At 45.2% G+C, this 22495-nt stretch overlaps 1 protein-coding gene across 2 annotated transcripts in view; it reads right to left on the reverse strand.

Moving 5' to 3' along the window:
* LOC145359576 (kelch-like protein 25) overlaps positions 1 to 16509 on the reverse strand; it is a 42237-nt gene extending 25728 nt beyond the window's left edge. The window contains exon 1 of one of the 2 annotated variants that reach the window (XM_080214252.1): positions 16416 to 16509. The gene's annotated coding sequence lies outside the window, so the exon portion shown is untranslated. Of the gene's footprint in view, positions 1 to 16411 lie in introns of both variants that reach the window. The other variant, XM_080214254.1, reaches the window with a different exon arrangement.
* Between the last annotated feature and the right edge of the window lie 5986 nt (positions 16510 to 22495).

Consider the following 22495-nt stretch of genomic DNA (forward strand, 5'->3'; position numbering starts at 1 on the left):
AATCTCATCTCAACAACTTCCACCTATTATAAAACATTTAATAGCAGAACACTTGGAAAACAATGGTGGGGTCGGCCAGACTTAGCACGGAGTTATGAAAGGAAAATCTATTGGAATTCTTCAGGAGTATGACTAGTAGAGATGATGAAGGGAAGCCAGCAGGTATGGACTTGCAGAAGGCTTTCGACAAGCTCCCACATTAAAGATTGGTGTGCAAAATTAAAAAGCACATGGGGCTGGAGGCAGTGTATTGACATGAAAACTGGCTGGCAGACAGGAAACAAAGAGTCGGAATAAACGGTCTTTTTCCAAGTGGCAAGCAGTGTGACTAGTGCAGTACCACAGGCATCAGTACTAGGACTCCAGCTATTCACAATGTATACTAGTGATTTAAAATGGTTTAGATGAGGGAACCAAAATGTACCAGGTCCAAATTTGCAGATGACACAAAACTGAGTGGGAGGGTGAGCTGACAGGAGGATGCAGAGATACTTCAATGTGATTTGGACAAGTTGAGTGAGTGGGCAATGCATGGCAGCAGACATAGAACGTGGATAAATGTGAAGTTGTCCACTTTAGTAGCAAAAAACAGGAAGACAGATTGTTATCTGAATGGCAGTAGATTGGGAGAGGGGAATGTACAACGAGACACGGATGTTCTGTGCATCAGTCACTGGAAGTAAGCATGCAGGAGCAGCAGACGGTGAAGAAGGCAAGTGGTACACTGGTCCTCGTAGCGAGAGGATTCAAGTACAGGAGCAGTAATGTCTTACTGCAGTTGCACGGGGGCTTGGTGAGACCACATTTGGAGAGAAGTTTGCCAGACTTCAATTTTCTACAGGATAAAACATCACAGGAAAAGGGACCAGAGCAAAAATATTCCATCAAATAATGCTGCACTGGTACAAAGAAGAGCACAAAAAAAAAATCAAGGTTACAGAGAGAATTTGGGTTCACGTGGAGGGGTGCAAATAAGGATAGTACAATTCGCAATGTATTCTTGTCTCCTGGGACTCCGCTTGATTGTCTTAATAGGCAGAGAGGAAATTTCTCAGACTCTCCAAAATACAGAGAATGAGGTTTCTCTAAATGTCTTCATGACCAGGAAGTGGTAATTGATGCGTATAACTGCTTCATGTCTGGATGGGGCCGGTTTATTGACTTACGTCGCCACATTATCCTTCCTGTCTTTCTTTGAGAGAGGTGTTGTAGTGCAATGGGTAGCGTCCTTGCCTCTGAGCCAGGATCTCTGCGTTTAGGTCTGTGTACTAAGTCCTCAAAGGCAGAAGTCCCTTCACCAAAATCCCTTTATTTACAAGTCTGACAGCAGCACACAGAGTGCTTTCAGTTGACACTAAGAGTGCCAGAGGAACTGACACGCCTGGTTAAGTACAAAGCAAGAGGATCCCTGATTGGCCCATCAATTTGGCCCTTAATCAGAGAGCTCATATTCTAGCAGACTCACCTCAATTGCCTGGTTAAAGTCATTACAGTCTGTTATGTTGTGGCGTTCTAGCGTTGTCAAGAAACTTCAGACTTTGTTCAGAATAAAAAGATTTCTATTCAGATGAGAAGCTTGGAACAGGAGGCTGCCCTGGAGCAGAGCTCCAGTCCTTACAACATGGCTGCTAGATGATTCTGCCTGACTCCACCCTCTGGTGTGATCGCTCACTCTCAATTTTCATTGGTCCCTCAAGTCAGCTGACTCACTCCTGCTGTACTGTCCTAAAGAGCCAGACACCACATACACAACAGAGTCCCACTCCAGGCCTTGGTGACAAATGAAGATGTATACATAATGATAGTGTGTTCAGCTGAGTACCAAATTGTAAATCATGCCAACGGCAAGAGTGAGAGAGGTTTCTGGTCAGGCATGTGATAGGACACAAGAAACAGAAGCAGGAATAGGCCGTCAGGCCCTTCAAGCCTGCCCCGCCATTCAATATGATCCTGGCTGATCTATGCCGGCCTCAGCTCCTTTTCTGTGCCATTTCCACTCAGCCCTTTATTCCCTGACCTATTATCTACCTCCACTTGGAATGACCCAGCCCTCCACCTCTCTTTGAGGCAGAGAATATCAGAGATTCACCACTCTCTGCAAGAACAAATTTCCGGGCTGCTTGGGGTCTTAATTACACTGCCTATTTTGCTGAGGCAACAGGAAGTGTAGACAGAGTCAATGGGTGGAAGGCTGGTTTGTGTGATGGATTGGGCTACATTTATGACCTTTTGTCATTTCTTGGGGTCTTGGGCACAGCAGGAGCCATACCAAGCTGTGATACAACCAGAGAGAATGCTTTCTATGGTGCATCTGTAAAAGTTGGTGAGAGTCGTAACTGACATGCCAAATTTCCTTTGTCTGAGTAATGAGGTGCTGGGAATGGGAAACAGTCATTGGCTAGTTAGTCAGCTGTGGCTTCAAGTTCACAATAACTTGCATTGGGAAATATTTGTCCAACCGCATCCCCCCACCCCCCGCCAACTCCCAACCTTAAGCTTTTCCTCAACATCACACTGTTGTTAAGGTGGGAGTTTGATAACCATTTTACAGGTGAGGTCAGCAGTAGACCCGACAATTTGTCATCTACCTTGCTCCCCGCACCCACCAAGCCCTCTTGTCCACGTGACTACCAGGAGTTAAAATCTAGGCAAATATTTGATCCTGGATCAACACATAACTGAACTGGTGCCAGGTAGAAAGACAAGTCCGAACACTGAGTATTAAAAGTTACACTTTCATTCATGCCATTCAAGTACTAACGTTGCCATTTTAATTACTGCTTGTCACAGTGATCGCTCATGTAATCAACACACAGGTCATTCTGGCAGTCGCTCCAAAATTAGATATCGATTAACCGACTGGCCCTTTCTGGGATCCTGTTCCTTTTGACAACACTGTCCAGAATGACCATTCACCTTTCAGCAACCTGATTTGATTTGATTATTGTCACATGTATACAGTGAAAAGTTTTTTTGTGCGCTGTGCAAAGCATACCATTCACAGAGAAGGAAAGGAGAGGGTGCAGAATGCACCATTACAGTCATAGGTAGGGTGTAGAGAAAGATCAACTTAATGCGAGGTAGGTCCATTCAAAAGTCTGACAGCAGCAGGGAAGAAGCTGTTGATGAGATGGTTGATACTTGACCACAGATTTTTGTATCTTTTTCCCGACAGAAGAAGGTGGAAGAGAGAATGTCTAGGCTGTGTGGGATCCTTAATTATGCTGGCTGCTTTTCTGAGGCAGCGGGAAGTGTAGACAGAGTCAATGGATGGAAGGCTGGTTTACATGATGGATTGGGCTACGTTCACGACCTTTCGTAGTTTATTGCGGTCTTTGGGCAGAGCAGGAGCCATACCAAGCTGTGATACAACCAGAAAGAATGCTTTCTATTGTGCATCAGCAAAAGTTGGTGAGTGTCTTGGCTGACATGCCAAATTTCCTTAATCTTCTGAGAAAGTAGAGGACTTGGTAGCTTTTCTTAACTATAGTGTCGGCTTTTTCAGGGGGGGTGGGGGGAGGGGGATCAGGACAGGTTGTTGGAGATCTGGACACCTAAGAACTTGAAGCTCTCAACCATTTCTGCTTCATCCAATTGAGGTAGACAGGGCATGTTCTCCTTTACGTTTCCTGAAGTTGATTAATATCTCCTTCATTTTGCTGATATTGAGGCAGAGATTATTGTTGCTGCACCAGTTCACCAGATTCTCTATCTCATTCCTGTACTCTGTCTCGTCATTATTCAAGATCCAACCCACTACTGTGGCGTTATCAGCAAACTTGAAAATCGAGTTGGAGGGGAATTTGGCCACATAGTTAAAGGTGAACAGGGATGTCCACCGCTTGCTGAAGTTTAGGTCTTACATTGGAGCTTGGCAGCTTTGATGCAAGAGTCTCTCAGATCAGACTGTGGGAGTATTGAGCTTTTAGCTTCTTACCTCTCGTCATTTCTGATTTCCACAAATTGAAATTTGGAATATTACAAGCAATTTTGGTCCCGTATCTAAGGAAAAACATGCTGGCCTTGGAGAGGGTCCAGAGGAGGTTCATGAGAATGATCCCAGGAATGAAAAGCTTGATGTCTGAGGAGTGTCCGAGGAACCTGGGTCTGTGCTCAATGGAGCTCATTGAGATTTACAGAATACTGAAAGGCCTGGACAGATTGGATGTAGAGAAGATGTTTCCATTAGTGGAAGAGGCTAGGACCCAAGGGCACAGCCTCAGGGTAAAGGGACAACCCTTTAGAACCAAGATGAAGAGGAATTTCTTCAGCCAGAGGGTGGGTGAATCTATGGAATTCATTACCACAGAAGGCTGTGGAAGCCAGGTCATTGAGTGCACTTAAGAAAGAGATAGATAGAGTCCTGATTGGCAAGGGGATCAAAGGTTATGAGGAAAAGGTGGGAGAATGGGGTTCAGAAACTTTTCAGTCATGATTTAATTGCACAGCAAACTCAATGGACCAAATGGCCTAATTCTGCTCCTATATCTTATGGTCTTATGATCTTGACATGCTTGAAAGTGAGGTCTTGTGGCGCAGTGCATACCATCTCTATGGCTGGGCCAGAAGCTCAGGGTTCAGGTCTCATTTTGGGTCTAGATGGCCATGGAAGGAGAGCTCATAATGTGGCCAACCAGGCCTGGAAATCCTTCCAGTACAACTGATGGCAAGCGGTCAGAGCAGGAGTGTTTCCTGGTCAGTCCTTACTGCAGAGAGGAATGGTAAACCAGAGCAGTTCTTTACTGAGCATAGTCATGGACCAATCGAATGGAAATCCATGGTTACCAATGTCCTCATCGGAGTATAGTACCAAAAGGAGGAGGAGGAAGCTCTTGATGAGAAATAAACTGCAAGGTGCCTACCGCTGTCCATGATTTTTCTCAGTCCTGGACTTTTGTTTTTGGAGTCTTTTTCCCTCAATTTTCCAGTGCAGCTGTCATTCCACTCCCATTTCCCTGGTGGGGGCCTAGTGTGTTAGGAAGCCACAGGGGACATTTTTAATTCCCAGCCTCTGCTGCGTTAGTTAATCTCAACAGTTGCAGTGCCACATGTGCTAGACTTAGCATCCACACCTGCGGAGAGAGCTAAAATTGTTGCCCCTCGAGAAAGTATAGTTGTACTGGTGTTAAGTAGAGACAAGACTGGGGTTAAGTTCCATCTTCAGGGTCAAAAGGTTACCCCCCCCTCCACCCCCCCCCCCCCCCCCCCACTGAAGGTTTTTACACAAAGAACGGAATATTGATAGGATGCGGCAGCAGGTAAGTACCAGCACCTTCAGAAGTGGACGCAAGAATGACGCAGGATCTGCTGAGAGCTTTCAGAAGCAAAATATTCCATGGTGATTTTTCTCAGTCAAGTTAAAGTTTATTTATTAGTGTCACAGTAGGCTTACATTAACACTGCAATGAAGTTACAGTGAAAATCCTTAGTCGCCACACTCTGGCACCTGTTTGGGTACACCGAGGGAGAATTTAGTGTGGCCAATGCACCTAAACTGCATGTCTTTCGGACTGCGGCAAGAAACCGGAGCACCTAGAGGAAACCAAAACAGACAGTGACCCAAGCCAGGAATCGATCCCAGGTCCTTGGTACTAGCAAGGCAGCAGTGCTAGCCACTGTGCCAACCCAATGCAGTTTGGGTAACCTTTTCAAACCATAGAATCCCTACAGAGCAGCTCGTACTCCAAGAGGCCAACCTCATGGGCCTCGTTGAGGTCATTCCAGAACCCAGGTCCCATTCCATAACATCTCTCATCTTGATGTACACATAATACATGATGGTTGCTGGTTTTGCCAGAGCTTTTAATGATTCATAGACATTAAAACATAGAAAGTGATCATTTGGGGCCATGTCAGTGTTTAACCTCCAAATAAACAAATAATCCTAATTGCATTTACCCACCCTCTTCCAACGTCCCATTACCGGCCCCCCATCCAACCTTCAAATGGTAACATCATTTCTGCTTCAATCACTGACGCCAGAAGAGAAATCCAGGAATTACTTGCATAAAATGGTTTTATTTGTTCCCTCTTTTTACATTTATTTAATTTTATCCTCTTGTCTTGGCCCAATTACTGCCGCCAGTTGATTCTATCTATCTTGTCCTGTCCTATCACAATTTTAAACACTTCCATAGCCTTGTAAACGGTGTTGTTCAAACAAAATCAGTAATACACAAAGGTCTGAGAGCCTTGGAATCAGCTACTCCAGGATATTTCCGGGTTCAGACTGTTTTGTCACCCCAGTCACCATTGAACATACAGAAAGATCACCTCCAGATTGCTTCAGTTCATTCCAACACATTGACATTATTCTCTGATGGGTCTGCATATATAATTGACCTGGGAATAGTAATTCTCAAGGTTGGAGTTCCGAAGCATTGAACCAACTCTGGATGTTGGCCAGTGAAAGAGCTGGACTGGGGCCACCACTACACTTTACATTTGTGGAATATTCTGACATGCTCCAGTTCCTCTTGGAAATAACCCACTTCGCCAAGACAAAGACAAAGCTCTTTTGTGTTTGCAAGCCCTTTATTTGGTAACATTATCAAGGTACCACCAAGTAAATGTAGATTCTGTACCTCTTCCAATGCAGTCCTGATCACCAAGTAATGCGAGATACATGCTGCAGGGGAATGTCCGATCATGTAGTACAAACTCTTCTCCCCCATGACTCAGCTGTTTCCTGCCCTGAACAGCAGAGCTGAGCACACAACATTGTGCATTCATATAGCGCCGTTAAACATAGTCAAAAAACACTTCACAGGAGCATTATCAAACAAAACTGGGCACTGAGCCACCTAAGATGACATGGGTGACATGGTGGCACAGTGGTTAGCACTGCTGCCTCACAGCGCCAGGGACCTAGAGTCAATTCCTGTCTGTGTGGAGTTTGCATGCTCTCCCGTGTCTGCATGGGTTTCCTACCACAGTCCAAAGGTGTGCGGGTTAGGTGGATTGGCCATGCTAAGTTGTCCCTTAGTGTCAGGGGGGGCTAGCTAGGGTAAATACATAGGGTTATGGGGATAGGGCCTGGGTGGGAAAGTGGTCGGTGCAGACTTGATGGGCCGAATGGCGTCCTTCTGAACTATAGGGATTCTATGATATTAGGGCAGGTGGCCAAAGGTTTATTCAAAGAAATAGGTTTCAAGGTGTGTCTTCAAGGAGGATGGAGAGGCAGAGAGGCAGAAAGGGAAATCCAGAGCTAAGGCCCCAGGCAATTGAAATCATGATCATCAATTAAAATTAGGACATGCAAAGAGGACGGAATTGAGGGGAGCAGAGAAGAAGATGTCATATGCAATCCCTGGTTTGTGCTGTATCAACTAATCCCAGCTGGGACAATACATGGGAGTGGCACAATCAAGCTTGTATTGAACTAAATAAGGGATTGGCACACACACACACGCCACACACATGCACACATGGATTCCTACTCCTAATTGAGTTTTGGGGTCATTTTGTGACGTAGATGTAGTTGACATTTACTTTTCAGGGTGGCAGATGAAGTCTTTGGGTCATATCTCACGTTGTATTCCATCACGGGCTTTTTAAAAAGGAGGGACAAAGATTTTAGAAAGAGTGTGAGATATCATGTATGAAGTCCTGTTCACCCGTTACTCATGTCCTCCTCCCACTCCCACAAATACAACTCCCTAGCTCTCAACTTCAAATCCCTGCTTCCTTTGTCCCACCTCATCTCTGAAGCCTTTCGGGCTACATCGCTGCTTTTCTGTACATCTGCTCCCTTTACCTCACGACAGGTGAGTGTACCTTTGGTTAGTAAGTTGCTGCTGTTCTTGCACTCTCTCCCCCCCACTTTAAAAGACTGAAACTTATCTTTTTGTCACTTACGAAATCTCCCATCAGTGTTGGGCATCCTTGGAACATTTTGCCACTCAAGACGTTATATAAACACAAACAGTGTCCCTGCTGTTAATTTTATGAAAATCTATACTTTGAAGGTGGTTTGGAATAATTTTAAGAGTGTAAACAGGTTCACTGTGAGGTCACTACTCAAACTCTACCCTCCACAGGAGAGCTATTGCAATTGGGTCAGGCGATCATTTATCATAAGTGAAAATTAACTCTTGCCTTGCTGAATAGAAACTCTGTTTCCCACTCAGGCAAAACTGTACTGGTGGGCTTGTACTGTGGAAGGATGCGCACAAAGTGCTCAAATAGCTCCGTGATCTATAGTCCAGTGGCTGGAATTCTCCAACTTCACCCGCGGATGGAATTCTCCAGTCCCACTACAGTGAATGGAGGCCAGAATTCTCTGACCTCACCTGCAGCTGGGATTCTCCAGTCCCGCAGCAGCATATGGAGGCTGGAATTCTCTGACTTCATCTGCTGCTGGGATTCTCCAGTCTTGCTGCAGTGAATGGAAGCTGAAATTCTCCAACCTTGCCCACGGCTGGGATTCTCCAGTCCCACTGCAGTGAATGGAGGCTGGAATTCTCTGACCTCACCAACCACTGCTATGAATGGAGACTTGGCTGAGCGCCAGGTTCCCCGTTCTTGCTGGCAGCGGGGACATCAGAGAATTCCGGTCACTGTCTTTGCATTCCCCGCAACACAGCTTTTGGTAACTAACAGCACTGATATTGGATCATGGTTTCTATTCATTCGGGTGGATGAGAGTAAGCTTTGACATGTGACCCAATTATCCTGATTGAGGGATATCGACTGGCTTTCCAATCGTGGGAAAGTCGAATCGATGTGAGTGAGGCTGAGTCCACTGCAGTCTAGCTTGCTTTCGGGTACCAGTATACTGAGACACGGATGGCCTTTTAAACCCGCTCAAACTTTGCATATATCCTGTGCTTTCAACCTCCTCCCATCTTTGTGCAGTACTGCAGGTTCCAACATGCCTTGCTCTCCCCAACCCCTATCCCCCCTGTCAAAAGTCAATACTTTTGGCAGTGGAATAGGGCGGGGAAGAGAGAAAGCAGAATCAAAACAGGAGCTCTGCGTGACTGTTATACAATGGCTTGCAGTTTAAAGTTGAGCAACTTGGACCCAATGGACTTGGCCAAGAGATATGTAATGAGACACCTCTCCCGGGATAGTTTTCCCAACATACAACAGGTGACATGCCTTTGATTTCAGTTGCATTTGCTTTTTACATTATAAAAAGTGTCCACTGTAAGAGGGTGTCATGGAAACCTGCAGCACAGAAATAAGTTATTTAGCCAGTTATGCATGTGTTGGTCCCCCTTATTGTGCATCACTCTGCAAGTTTTTCATTGATGTGTATCTATCCAATTTCCTTTTAAAATTATTAATGAAATCAATTTCCACCACTTCAACGGATAGAGTGCTCCAATTTCCAATAACACAGATTGAAAGTATTCCTCTGTCTTTTGCTTCTAGATATTTGGCAACAATTTGGAACCTACTCACTCACTTTCCACACAGAGTAGTTGTTTTCCATCTACTTTATCAAAACGTCTCATTGTCTTGCAAACTTCCATTCGTTCACCTTCTCTGTTCCAAGAGAAACGTCCTAACTTTTCCAACTTTGTCAAAACTGAAGCTCCACCATCCCTCATAGCATGTCTGTGCTGGAGTTTCCCCCACATTAAGCCAAGGAGAGAAGCTCTTGTGAAACTCTGTTCTCCCTGCACCCCACTTCCCCACCTCGCCAAGCTGTCACGTGGCGAGAGGATCATGAATGAATGAGGCTTGGAAAATGATCATTGCCATATGCCTGACTTTATCCCAATACATTCGAACCCAACCCGATATGGTATCAGTCAAACACCATCAATCCAGGAGGCCTTTACCGCTCTTCCCACAGTTTGCAATTGTACTTCTTCCCATTCTGCTAATTGAGGCATTTAAGATTATTTTTTGTAAATTGGTAAGGTAGGATCATAGATGGAGGCTATTTGGTCCATCAAGTCTTCAAACTTTCCCTGGACTATTGCAGAAGGAGACCATTCAGCCCATTGAGTCTGTACCAACCACTATCCCACCCAGGCCCTATCTCCGTAACCTCACACATTTACCCTGCTGATCCTCCTGACACTAGGGTCAATTTAGCATGGCCAATCAATCTATCCACTTGTTGAAGGGTGAAGTTGGGACCATCTTGTGTAAAACCTGCAAGCAGCCAGGGTGGTCTCTCTTAGAGTATTGACAGTAAGATTAAATTGAATTTGCAAAGCAAGTTCGAATCCCATTAATAGCTTAAGATATTGATGAGGGCCCACTGCAGTATTTCAAATGCTGCACATACTGCCTGTAATTAGCTTAGCCCCTTATTCATCAAGATTACCATCAAGAACAAAGTGTGACTTTGAGCTGAGTCACTGGAAGGCTCTGCATTCAAAACGTGTCTTAGACTGAATCCCACTGCCCCCAATTTACAAAACATAAGCGGAGATTCAATTTAAATGCTCCCGGCTTAAATCAACCACCTGCTGCAATCCCCAGCCAATGAGGCAAGTGCCAGCTAAGTTCCTGGGCCGTAACGTGTTAGCCTTCCTCAGCAGATGTGCCACAATCAGTCTTAGCGACCCTCAGTTAAAGAGAAGATAAATCAGTCAGACTTTCCACTCCTGATTCCCGTGTAGAGGCTCTGCTAGAAACTGTATTTTTTTAGTCGTTTGGGTGATGCCAGGATTAGAACTGACTTTATCCCAATACATTCGAACCCAACCCGATATGGTATCAGTCAAACACCATCAATCCAGGAGGCCTTTACCGCTCTTCCCACAGTTTGCAATTGTACTTCTTCCCATTCTGCTAATTGAGGCATTTAAGATTATTTTTTGTAAATTGGTAAGGTAGGATCATAGATGGAGGCTATTTGGTCCATCAAGTCTTCAAACTTTCCCTGGACTATTGCAGAAGGAGACCATTCAGCCCATTGAGTCTGTACCAACCACTATCCCACCCAGGCCCTATCCCCGTAACCTCACACATTTACCCTGCTGATCCTCCTGACACTAGGGTCAATTTAGTGGAAAGTGGAACTGAGCAGCGACAGATCAGCCATGATCTTATTGAATGGCGGGGCAGGCTCGAAGGGCTGGATGGCCTACTCCTGCTCCTATTTCTTATGTTCTTATGTTCTTATGAACTGCAGAATCCCTACAGTGTAGAAAGAGGCCATTTGATCCATCAGGCCTTCACCCACTCTCTGACAGAGTATCTTACCCAGGCTCAGTGGCTAGCATTGCCAAGATTTCATAGTTCATGTGAAACCCAGAACAATGAATGTGGGGCAGGTTATCCAACTATACTGGTATTAACAACAACCTATATTTGTATAGCCCTTTAACGTGGGGGACAAGCAGGGTGGGATTGTTGTTAGTGCAGATCGATGGGCCAAATGACTTCCTCCTGCAATGTAGGGATTCCGTGATAATTCTAAGGCCCTATCCCCGTAACCCCATGCATTTATTCTGCTAATCTCCTAACCCACACATCTTGAGACACTAAGGGGCAATTTAGCATGGTCAATCCACCTAACCCGCACATCTTTGGAGGCTAACTGAAGCACCCAGAGGCAACCCATGCAGAGAGGGAGATTGTGCAAACTGTATACAGACGTCCAAGGCTGGAATTGAACCCGGGTTCCTGGCACAGTGAGGCAGCAGTGCTAACTGAATTAGGTGGATTGACCATGCTAAATTGCCCCTTAGTGTCCAAAGATGTGTAAGTTAGATGGATTAGCCATGGTAAATGTGTGGGGTTACAGGGATAGAGTTGGGGAGAGAGCCTGGTTAAAGATACTCTGTCAGAGAGTGTGGGCATAGACTCGATAGGCCAAATGGCCTGTTTCTGGACTGTAGGGATTCTATGGTCCACCAATTAGGTTTGGTCTTGTTTTCAAATCCCTCACTGTGCCTCGCTCCTCCTTATCTCTATAATCTCCTCCAACCCCACAACCGTCTGCAAAATTTGCACTCATTCAATTTTGGACTCGTTAGTATTCCCAATTTTAATCACTATGTTTGGGTGGCCAAATCTTTAGTTACCCAAGCCCCATACTCTGGAATTCCTGCCCTGTATCTCTCCACATCCATTTTCACCTTAAAGACTACCTCTTTGACCAAACTTTTGATAATCTGACCTAATTGCTGGAATTTTACCGCCTCACTGTCCCAGAATCGGGACGGGTGAGGTTTGCAGTACGGCATTCTCCGTTGGCCTTGGGAGGGATCTTACAAGCCTCGGGCAGGCGTGGCAGTAAAATTCTGGCAAATATCTCCTCACACAGCTGGATGTTACAATTTGTTTTTATAACGTTCCTGTGAAGTACACTGCGATGTTTCATTACATTAAAGGGGCTGTACAAACATTGGTTGTTGTTGTTGATACCAACATGGTTGGACAATCTGCCCCATATTCATTGTTCCGGCTTTCATATGAAATATGAAAGCTTGGGTGAAGTACCAGACCTGTGGAGCCTGTAAGAATACAGTCTTCACGAAGAAGAAAGAAGAACATTAGTCAAAGAAAAAAAATGTACGTGTCCTCTAAAGTTTATTTATTAGTGTCACAAGTAGGCTTACATTGCAATGAAGTTACTGTAAAAATCCCCTAGTCATCACATTCTAGCGCCTGTTCGGGCACACCGAGGGAGAATTTAGCATGGCCAATGCACCTAACCAGCACGTCTTTCATACTTTGGGAGGAAAATGAAGCACCCGAAGGAAACCCACACAGACACGGGAAGAACGTGCAGACTCCACACAGACAGTGACCCATGCCGGGAATAAAACCTGGGTCCCTGGCATTGTGAGGCAGCAGTGCTAACCATGGTGCCAGCATTCTGCACCATTTCTGGAAATAGGCCTGTGACAAATGGCGTCTCATTTTTAGTAATGTTGTTTGAGTGAAGTATTTCGCTTTGTCTGGGTGAGAACTCAGTCACATCCCTGAACCCTAACGCAAATTCAAAAGGCTGCGTATTCCAGTCAGGATGTGGAGATGCCGGCGTTGGACTGGGGTAAACATAGTAAGGAGTCTCACAACACCAGGTTACTGTCCAACCAGTTTATTTGATAGTAATCCCACAAGCTTTCGGAAACGGTGTTCCTTCGTCAGGTGTGTGGAAGGTTGGGAACACCGTTTCCGAAAGTTTGTGAGATTACTATCAAATAAACTGGTTGGACTCTAACCTGGTGTTGTGAGACTTCTTACTGTATTCCAGTCAGACCAGCTTGTAGTATCTCCCCTATCATTCCAACATCATCAGTAGCCAGCAAGAATATTTCAGGTACAGATTATCAGCATCACAACTGGGAATCATAGATCCTGATAAGAATAAAAAAAGGTATCAGACAATGAGAGACAGAACTATTATTGAATTCCTGCAGCTTCCTATATCTTTTTGAAACATCTCAGAGGACTTCACATAGACTGAACTGCTTTGGAAAGCAACGTACACTGAGGCAGCTGCTATTTTTCACCTCGCCAAGTTGCACAGATGGCAGGAAAATGCTTGTTTATTCTGTTTCTGCTTCAGTTGTGCAGAAAATATTAGCTAGTGTCAGGGAGGCTCACTGCTCATCTTCAAACAATGACATAGAATCTTCTGGATCCACCGGAATAAGCAAAAATCATTCCATCAGTGGCAGAAGCCCTGATGCATGCAGCACTGGAGCCTAGATTATGTGCTCAATTCCAGAACTCTAGATGCAAATCACATTTTGTGGGCGGCACAATGGTTGACAGTACGGCAACAATAATCTCTCCCTCAATATCAACAAAACAAAGGAGATTGTCATCCACTTCAGGAAGCATAAAGTAGAACATGTCCCTGTCTACATCAACGGGGACGAAGTAGAAAGTGTCAAGAGCTTCAAGTTTTTAGGTGTCCAGATCACCAACCTGTCCTGGTTCCCCCCTGCCAACACTATAGTTAAGAAAGCCCACCAACACCACTACTTTCTCAGAAGACTAAGGAAATTTGGCGTGTCAGCTAGGACTCTCACCAAGTTTTACAGATGCACCACAGAAAGCATTCTCTCTACTTGTGTCACAGCTTGGTATGGCTCCTGCTCTGCCCAACACCGCAAGGAACTAGAAAAGGTTGTGAATGTAGCCCAATCCATCACGCAACCCAGCCTCCTATCCACTGACTCTGTCTACACTTCCTGCTGCCTCAGCAAAGCAGCCAGCATAATTAAGGACCTCACGCACTCCGGACATTCTCTCTTTCACCTTCTTCTGTCGGGAATCTGAGGTCACATACCAACCGACTCAAGAACAGCTTCTTCCCTGCTGCTGCCTGACTTTTGAATGGACTTACCTTGCATTACAGTGATCTTTCTCTACATCCTAACAATGATTGTAACACTACGTTCTGCACTCTCTCGTTTCTTTCTGTATGAACAGCATGCTTTGTCTGATAGCACACAAGAAACAATACTTTTCACTGTGTGTTACTATGTAACAATAATAAATCATATCAAAACCAAACTGCTGCCTCACAATGCCAGCAACCCAGATTTGATTCCCAGTTTGGGTCATTGTTTGTGTGGAATTTGCACATTCTCCCCGTGTCTGCGCGGGTTTCCTCCGGGTGCTCCGGTTTCCTCCCACAGTCCAAAATGTGTGGGTTAGGTTGATTGGCCATGCTAAATTCCCTTTAGTCTCCCACAGCTTTGAGGATTAGCAGGGTAAACACGTGGGATTATGGGGCAAGCTTGAGTAAGACTCCGTGCAGATTCAAGAGGCTGAGTGGCCCCCTTCTGCACTGCACGGATTCTATTGTTTTATTCTATGAGCATCCAGACCCAAAGGAGAGTTTGCTGCAGACCCACACTGACCATTACCAGGATGTTTTTATTTTAAATTAGAGAAAATTAACTGGTCCCTTGTGTAACTCATTCATCCGCCTGACTAAAAGGTCACGAGTTAATTAACTTATAGAGAGTCCATTTCTACACAAAGTGATTTCATAGAATCCCTACAGTGCAGAAGGAGACTATTTGGTCCATCGAGTCTGCACCAACCACAATCCCACCCAGGAACTATCCCCATAACCCCTTGCATTTATCCTAGCTAGTCCCCCGACACTCAGGAGCAATTTAGCATGGCCAATCCAACGGACCCGCACATCTTTGGACTGTGGAAGGAAACCAGAGCACCCGGAGGAAACCCATACAGGCATGGGGAGAATGTGCAAACTCCACACAGACAATGACGCAAGCCAGGAATCAAGCCCAGGGACCCTGCTGCTGTGAGGCAGCAGTGCTAACCTCTGTGCCACCATGTCACTTTAGGGAGTATTTGCAATGATCTCAGGGATGAAACCAGTTTTTAAAAATGCTTTATTTGTATTTTTAATGATTTGGTGGCTTTTTATCCCCCTTTCTCTTCCTATTCTGAAGGTGCTGACTCATTGCAGTAGGTCTTACACGGTTACTGACTGCCCTCCCCACATCTCAGCCTTCAGTGTCCCAGTCTTTACACAGGAGCCCAGGAGACTCTGACTGTCAGCCTGCTGCTGTTCAGCCTAGTCCTCGTAAAAGGATCCCAATACACCATTTACTCTCCAGGAGGGTTCACTGAACAAAGGTGAGGATGGAAACGAGGTATTCAGAGAATGATTTCTCACCCTTTTTATTTGATTTGATTTATTATTGTCACATACAGTGAAAACTATTGCTTCTTGCCTGCAATACAAACAAAGCATACCAAACATAGAGAAGGAAAGGAGAGGGTGTAGATTGTAGTGTTACAGTCATAGCTCGGGTGTAGAGAAAGGTTGACACCCTCACCGGGCACCCCCCATTCGAGCCTAGCCAACTGACAGGAGGGAGGAAGCAAAGTGTGGAGCAATTACAGCTGTGATCCCTTTACCCTCTCAGACATTACAAAAAAAACACACTAATTTCAGAGGTTATGCCAGAAAGCTTTGCAGAATTTTTAATTGCCCTCAAAAAAAAAATCTATCACCAGAGAGATAGAAATTGCAACTTCACCTCCTTCCCCCCATCACTGCCAATGAATTGATTGTAAAAAGAGCAACAACAAGAACAGACACATGAATGGAAGTTGCATTGTCAAAGACAGGCGGCAAAACCCGAATGTCCAACGTTTCGAATCATTCAAAACTAAACAAAGAAAATGGGACACACCGGATTTAACTGCCCCACCAACCACCTCCCCTCAAAAATTACCCTCCCAGGGGTGGGTTGGGATCACTCTGCTGGAAGGACCCGACAGCTTAAACAATAAATCACCCAACTCGCTGGGTGCCCCACACAGAGAGAGAGAGCCCACTGACTGTCAATTTCCAACAAGCAAAGGGAACTGACTCTACACCAACCGGAAAACATCCTTCTGCGTTCACCTTGATTTAAAATGAAATCAGTAAGGGTTTTTTTTTATTCCTTTTAAAAGAAATGGTCTTTTTATTAAATTTGGTTTGAAAGCTGCTTACTTACGTTCAGCTGGGCTGCTCATGTCCCCCCGCCCTGCATTCAAATTCAGCGCAGGATTCCCATCCGAAATGTATCTTTGGAACACAGACTGGATACAATCCTGAGGGGCGCCCTGAAACTGCCCGCTAGGCGGGGCCTCACCTGTCAACAAAGGCAAGGGAGAAGGTGGGACCTGTTGATGGATAGAAAAACTGACCAATCATCGTAGCTGGGCTATGATTGACAGCTGAGGTGTTGTCCAATGGCAGGCTGAGTGGGCGATACCTTTTGTCCCCAGGAATCCACACCCATCAACCTAATCTAAAAGCGATCTAGATCAGGGGATTTTTAAAATTTTATTTATTGGTGTCACAACTAAGGCTTACGTTGATGTGGAGATGCCGGCATTTGACTGGGGTAGACCACTCTTAGGAGTCTCACAACACCAGGTTAAAATCCAACAGGTTTATTTGGAATCACAAGCTTTTGGAGCACTGCCCCTTCATTAGCTCACATGATGAAGGAGCAGTGCTTTGAAAGCTTGTAATTCCAAATAAACCTGTTTGAGTTTAACCTGGTGCTGTGAGACTTCTTACAAGGCTTACATTAACACTGCAATGAAGTTACTGTGAAGAGCTCATAGTCACCACACTCTAGTGCCTGTTCAGGTACACTGAGGGAGAATTTAGCATGGCTAATACACCCCAACCAGCATGTCTTTTGGACTGTGGGGGGAAACTGGAGCACCTGGAAGAAACCCACACAGACATGGGGAGAATGTGCAGACCCACACTGACAGTGACCCAAGCTGGGAATTAAACCTGGGTCCCTGATGCTGTGAGGCAGCAACACCAGCCACTGTGCCACCGTACAGCTGAGGGGGGTGAGGGAAACATGGGAACAGAACTAGGTCATTCACTGTCAGAAGGCTGTTTAACCCAAGCATAGCTTATCTGTTCCCTTACCACATTCCCCATCCCCCCAAATTTTATCTATGCTCCTTAATATCCTCACCTAATAAAAATATCTTTTGGGGCGCACCATAGTTGCCTCACTGTGTCGAGGATCTGGGTTCAATTCCAGCCTTGAGTGACTGTCTGTATGGAATTTGCATATTCCTGTGTCTGTGTGGGTTTCCTCCCACAGTCCAAAGATTTGATTTGATTTGAGTTATTATTGTCACATGTGAAAAGTATTGTTTCTTGTGTGCTATACAGACAAAGCATAATGTTCATAGAGAAGAAAAGGAGAACATGCAGAATGTGGTGTTGCAGTCATAGCTAGAGTGTAGAGAAAGAATAACTTATTATAAGGTAGATCAAAAGTCTAATGGTAGCATGGAAGAAGTTGCATTGAGTTGGTTGGTATGTGACCTCAGACTTTTGTGTCCTTTTCCAATGGAAGAAGGTGGAAGAGAATATTTCCAGGGTGAGTGGGATCCTTAATTATGCTGGCTGCTTTTCCCAGGCAGTAGGAAGTGTAGATAGAGTCAATGGATGGGAGGTTGGTTTGAGTGATGGACTGGGCTTCATTCACAACCCTTAGTGGTTTCTTGTGATCTTGGGCAGAGAAGGAACCATTCCAAGCTGTGACACAACCAGAAAGAATAGTTTCTATGGTGTATCTGTAAAAGTTGCTGAGACTGGTAGCAGACATGCCAAATTTCCTTACTCTTTTGAGAAAGTAAAAGTGTTGGTGGGCTTTCATAGCTATAGTGTCAGCATGGGGACCAGGACTGGTTGTTGGTGATCTGGACATCTGTAAACTTGAAGCACTCAACCATTTTTACTCCATCTCCATTGATATAGACAGAGGCATGTCCTCCACTACGTTTCCAGAAGTTGATGACAATCTCCTTTGTTTTGTTGACATTGAGGGAGTGATTACTGTCAGTGCCCCAAATGTGCAGGTTAGGTGAATTGACTATGATAAATTGTCCCTTAGTGTCCAAAGATGTGTAAGGTTAGGGGGATTAGCCATGGGAAATGCACAAATTATTTGGAATTGTGTGGGAAGGTAATGGGGGGGTGGTGGGGCGGGGTGTAGGTGAGATACTGAGTTGGTGCAGACTCAATGGGCCAAATGGCCTCCTTCTGCACTGTAGGGATTTGATGATTCTATGACCTCAGTCTTGACTGTTTCCTTTGACTTCCAGTATCCACATCCTTAAGTCGTGTTCACACTTAAGAGTGTTCCAGATTTTCGTAAACCAATGGCATGGTGGTGCAGTTCTTTGCACTGCTGCCTGACTGCACCAGGGACCTGGGCTCAATTCTGGGCCGCTGTCTGTGTGGAGTTTGCACATTTTCCCTGTGTCTGCGTGGGTTTCCTCTGGGTGCTCCAGTTTCCTCCGGATGTTCTGATTTCCTCCCACTCTCTAAAGATGTGCAGGCTAGGTTGATTGGCCATGCTAAATTAACCCTAGTGTCAGGGGGGGTAGCAGGATAAATATAAGCGGTTATGGGCCTGGGTGAGATTGTGGTCAGTGCAGACCCAATGGGCTGAATGGCCTCCTGCAGTGTAGGGATTCTATGATATTCTATGAAATATTTGCCGGGATAAATAGTTCTTGAAGGGCTGAACGGTCTGCTCCTGTTCCTGAATGGCTGAATTCTGATATTTAAACTGTACCCCTTTGTTTTTTGGGTTCCACGTCAGAGAAAATACTTTCTGTCATTGCAGAATGGTAGAATCCTACAGCGCAGAAGGAAGCCATTTGGCCCCTTGAATCTCTGCTAATCCTCCTCACCGACACATCTATGAACACTAAGGGGGAATTTAGTGTGATTAATCCACTTAATCCGTGTGTCATTGGACTGTGAGAGGAAACTGGACAATGTGGAGGAAACCCACGCAGACACGGGGAGAACGTGCAAACCCCATACAGACAGTGACCCAAGGCCAGGATTGAACCCGAGTCCCTGGTGCTGTGAGGCAGCTGACCACACTGCCACCAAATAGACAGTGCAAATTCGGACAGACAAACCTACATAGAGCACTGAGATTCACAGCAATGTGAATTGACATAGCACCTTTAACATGCTAAAAACAGCCTATGGTGGATCTTTGAAGGAATTATTCAGTTAGTCTCAGACCTCTACCATTCTCCACAGACCTTAAATTTTCTGTTTTCAAATGTTTATTCAGGATAGAATTCTCCCAAAAGATTTCCAAGCGTTGTTCCCAGCAGTCCTGGTGCAATTCAGTTCACCACTCCTGGAGCCACCAGGCTTTAGGCAGTGAGGACAAGGCTTGCCTAGGGTTACCAACCCTCCTGGAATGAACAGGAGCCCATTCCAGAATCGATCTCAGTCTCCTGATGGTCAAACAAAGCATTCTGGGAGCAGGTCACCTTCTAGAAATGGCAGTCTGCACTGGCCACCAGGTCAGCCTGCACTTGGGTAGCATCTGACACTCCACTATGCCAGGACCGATTGGTAACCACCTGGCCTTCCCTATGTCAGGGACTGGCTATCAGCCAACCACAGCCAACATCATGAGCGACATGGTGGCACAGCAGTTAGCACTGCTGCCTCACAGCATCAGAGATCCAGGTTCAATTCCCAGCTTGGGTCACCGTCTGTGTGGGGTTTGCAAGTTCTCCCCGTGCCTGTGTAGGTTTCCTCCAGGTGCTCCCACAGTCCAAAGGTGTGCGGGTTAAGTGGATTGGCCGTGCTAAATTGCCTCTTAGTGTCAGGGGGATTAATGGGGTAAATATATGGGGTTAGAGGAATGGATGGGATTGTGGTCAGTGCAGACTCAATGGGCTGAATGGCCTCCTTCTGCACTGTAGAAATTCTAAATTGTAAAAGTTCAGATATCAGCGGACCTTCCCTATGTCAAGGATCTACACCATGCCCACTGAAGATCTCATTCAGGATTGGAGAAGGCAGCATGATGGATATATCTGAATGGCTTACAAATCACACAATCAATGTTTCAATCAGTTGTTGCAATGCCTACTCCAGCTGCCAAGTTGCAGGAAAGGGCACTGATTATGAGCCAAGGTTAGGCTCTGCTGAAACTGGCTGGATTGTGATTAATTAATATTCTTAATGTCATTAATTAGTGTCAGATTCCATTGATCATGACCAGGTGGTCTGTGATGTGCCTTGGATTTCCTTTCCCACAGAGCAACTGGCAAGGGAAGGAATTGTTCAGAATCAGTAGCGGAATTTAGTGGAGATGGGGTCACTCCCTCTCAGCGTCACGGTCGACAGAAACAGCCAAAGTGGCTTGAGATCAGATGACCAGCTTGACAGAAAAGCTTGATGGAGCACAGCCTACTGTCCACAAGATCCTTGTCAATGTCTGAATCACACTGGTGTGGGTGATGCCAAGAGGGGCAATGGAATATCACATCATGCCTGAGACAACATTTGCAAAGAAGAAACCTTCCAAATCTAAACTATCATCTTCCATGGAGATATTGGAAGCTGATTATCATCTCAGCAGGAATTATATCTTGTGTCCTAGACTGGTTTATGTATTTTTATCTTCCAGGCATATTCAAGAGACTGGGATCAAAAGCCAGCTATACAACAGCTCTGAAGAAGTCATCCAGATGTTAACTCTGATGTTATTAGATCTGCTGAGATTTTCTGTGTTTTCTTTAGGTTCCAGCATCCACAGTAATTTGTTTTTATGCTAGCTGAGAAACATGTTCAGTGTGAACTAATGCTGGATGTTTCAGAGTGTGTGACACAAAAACAAAAAGACAGCAGAATCCCCCCCTGTCCTGACTGGTAAAAATACATGTCTCAGCATCTCTCTGATTGCTGAAGTGAACCAACTCAGCAAATCCACAGCTGAAAAGGAAACAAGGCAACTTCTCACCTAAACTATAGGACCCTGGAATCTTCAAACCAACTACTCAACTACTGAAGTCAGCACTAGTGGAGTCAAGCATCTCAAAAATCAGCAACGTCTCATCATCTACTCCTCACAGACAAATCAAAGACTGATTGGTGGCCAAACGGGTTGAAAATCTGTCCAACATGCATCAATGGCAGGTGGTAAGAGCGGGACAGATTCTTGGTCAGCCCAGCAATGGAAAAGTAAGTTGGAGTCGCTATCCATAGCTCCAAGCTACGATGCCTATGCTCCTGCAGCAACTCAGACTCCTTGAGTAAACTAAAATATTGCCACCACATCAACGCTGACACAGTGGCACAGTGGTTAGCGCTGTGGCTTCACAGCACCAGGGACTCAGCTTCGATTCCCAGCTTGGGTCACTGTATGTATAGAGTCTGTACGTTCTCCCCAGGTCTGTGTGGATTTCCTTTGGGAGCTCCGGTTTCCTCCCACAGTCTGAAAGATGTGCTGGTTAGGTGCATTGATGCATTAGCAGTGGTAAATTCTCCCTTAGTGTACCTGAACAGGCACCGGGATGAGGCGACTAGGGGATTTTCACAGTTACTTCATTGCAGTGTTAATATAAGCCTACTTGTGATTCTAATAAATTAACTTTACTCTCCCAGGAAAACAATAAAAACATCCATGGCACTATTTGGAAGAAAAAGAGGGGTGTTCTCCTTAGTGTTTTGGCCAATATTTATCCCTCAGTTAATGACACTGAAAACAAATTGTCATTATCTTATTACGGGATCTTGCTATGTGCAAGCTGGCTGTTGCATTGTAAGTGGTTACACTTTGTAAGTGCTGCATTGGCTGTGAAGTACTTTGGGTCAACCCAAAGTTTATGAAAGGTGCTATATAAATGCAAGTCTTTCTTCCACAGTGTACTCCATCAGCTACTGCTCCAGTTAATATGTTTGGATCAAATTCCTTTCTGGGTCTTTTTCTTTAGCTCAGTCCTGACCTATTTTGCTGTAAACGGCTATGTAAAATAAAGCACAAAGGAATTCCACGTGTACAATTTAACCAATGCAGTGCCAGGGGAATTAAATCTCCGTCCGTTGCTGCTTTCATGTATTTGAGATTCCTGGATAGCCCTGTCAAACCGGGTCTGTGCTCCGGAAATATAACTAGTTATTAAAATGGAGTAATTAAAACAGCAGGTCCGAATGGGAATGAAAGACCTCAGGAGCAGAAGTGGAGACAATATTGTGCGCCTGTCCTCTGCTGACATTCCTGCCTCTGGG

The sequence above is a fragment of the Carcharhinus amblyrhynchos genome, chromosome 28, assembly GCF_965287045.1.
Source record: "Carcharhinus amblyrhynchos chromosome 28, sCarAmb.v2.hapA, whole genome shotgun sequence".
Classification (NCBI taxonomy): Eukaryota; Metazoa; Chordata; class Chondrichthyes; order Carcharhiniformes; family Carcharhinidae; genus Carcharhinus; species Carcharhinus amblyrhynchos.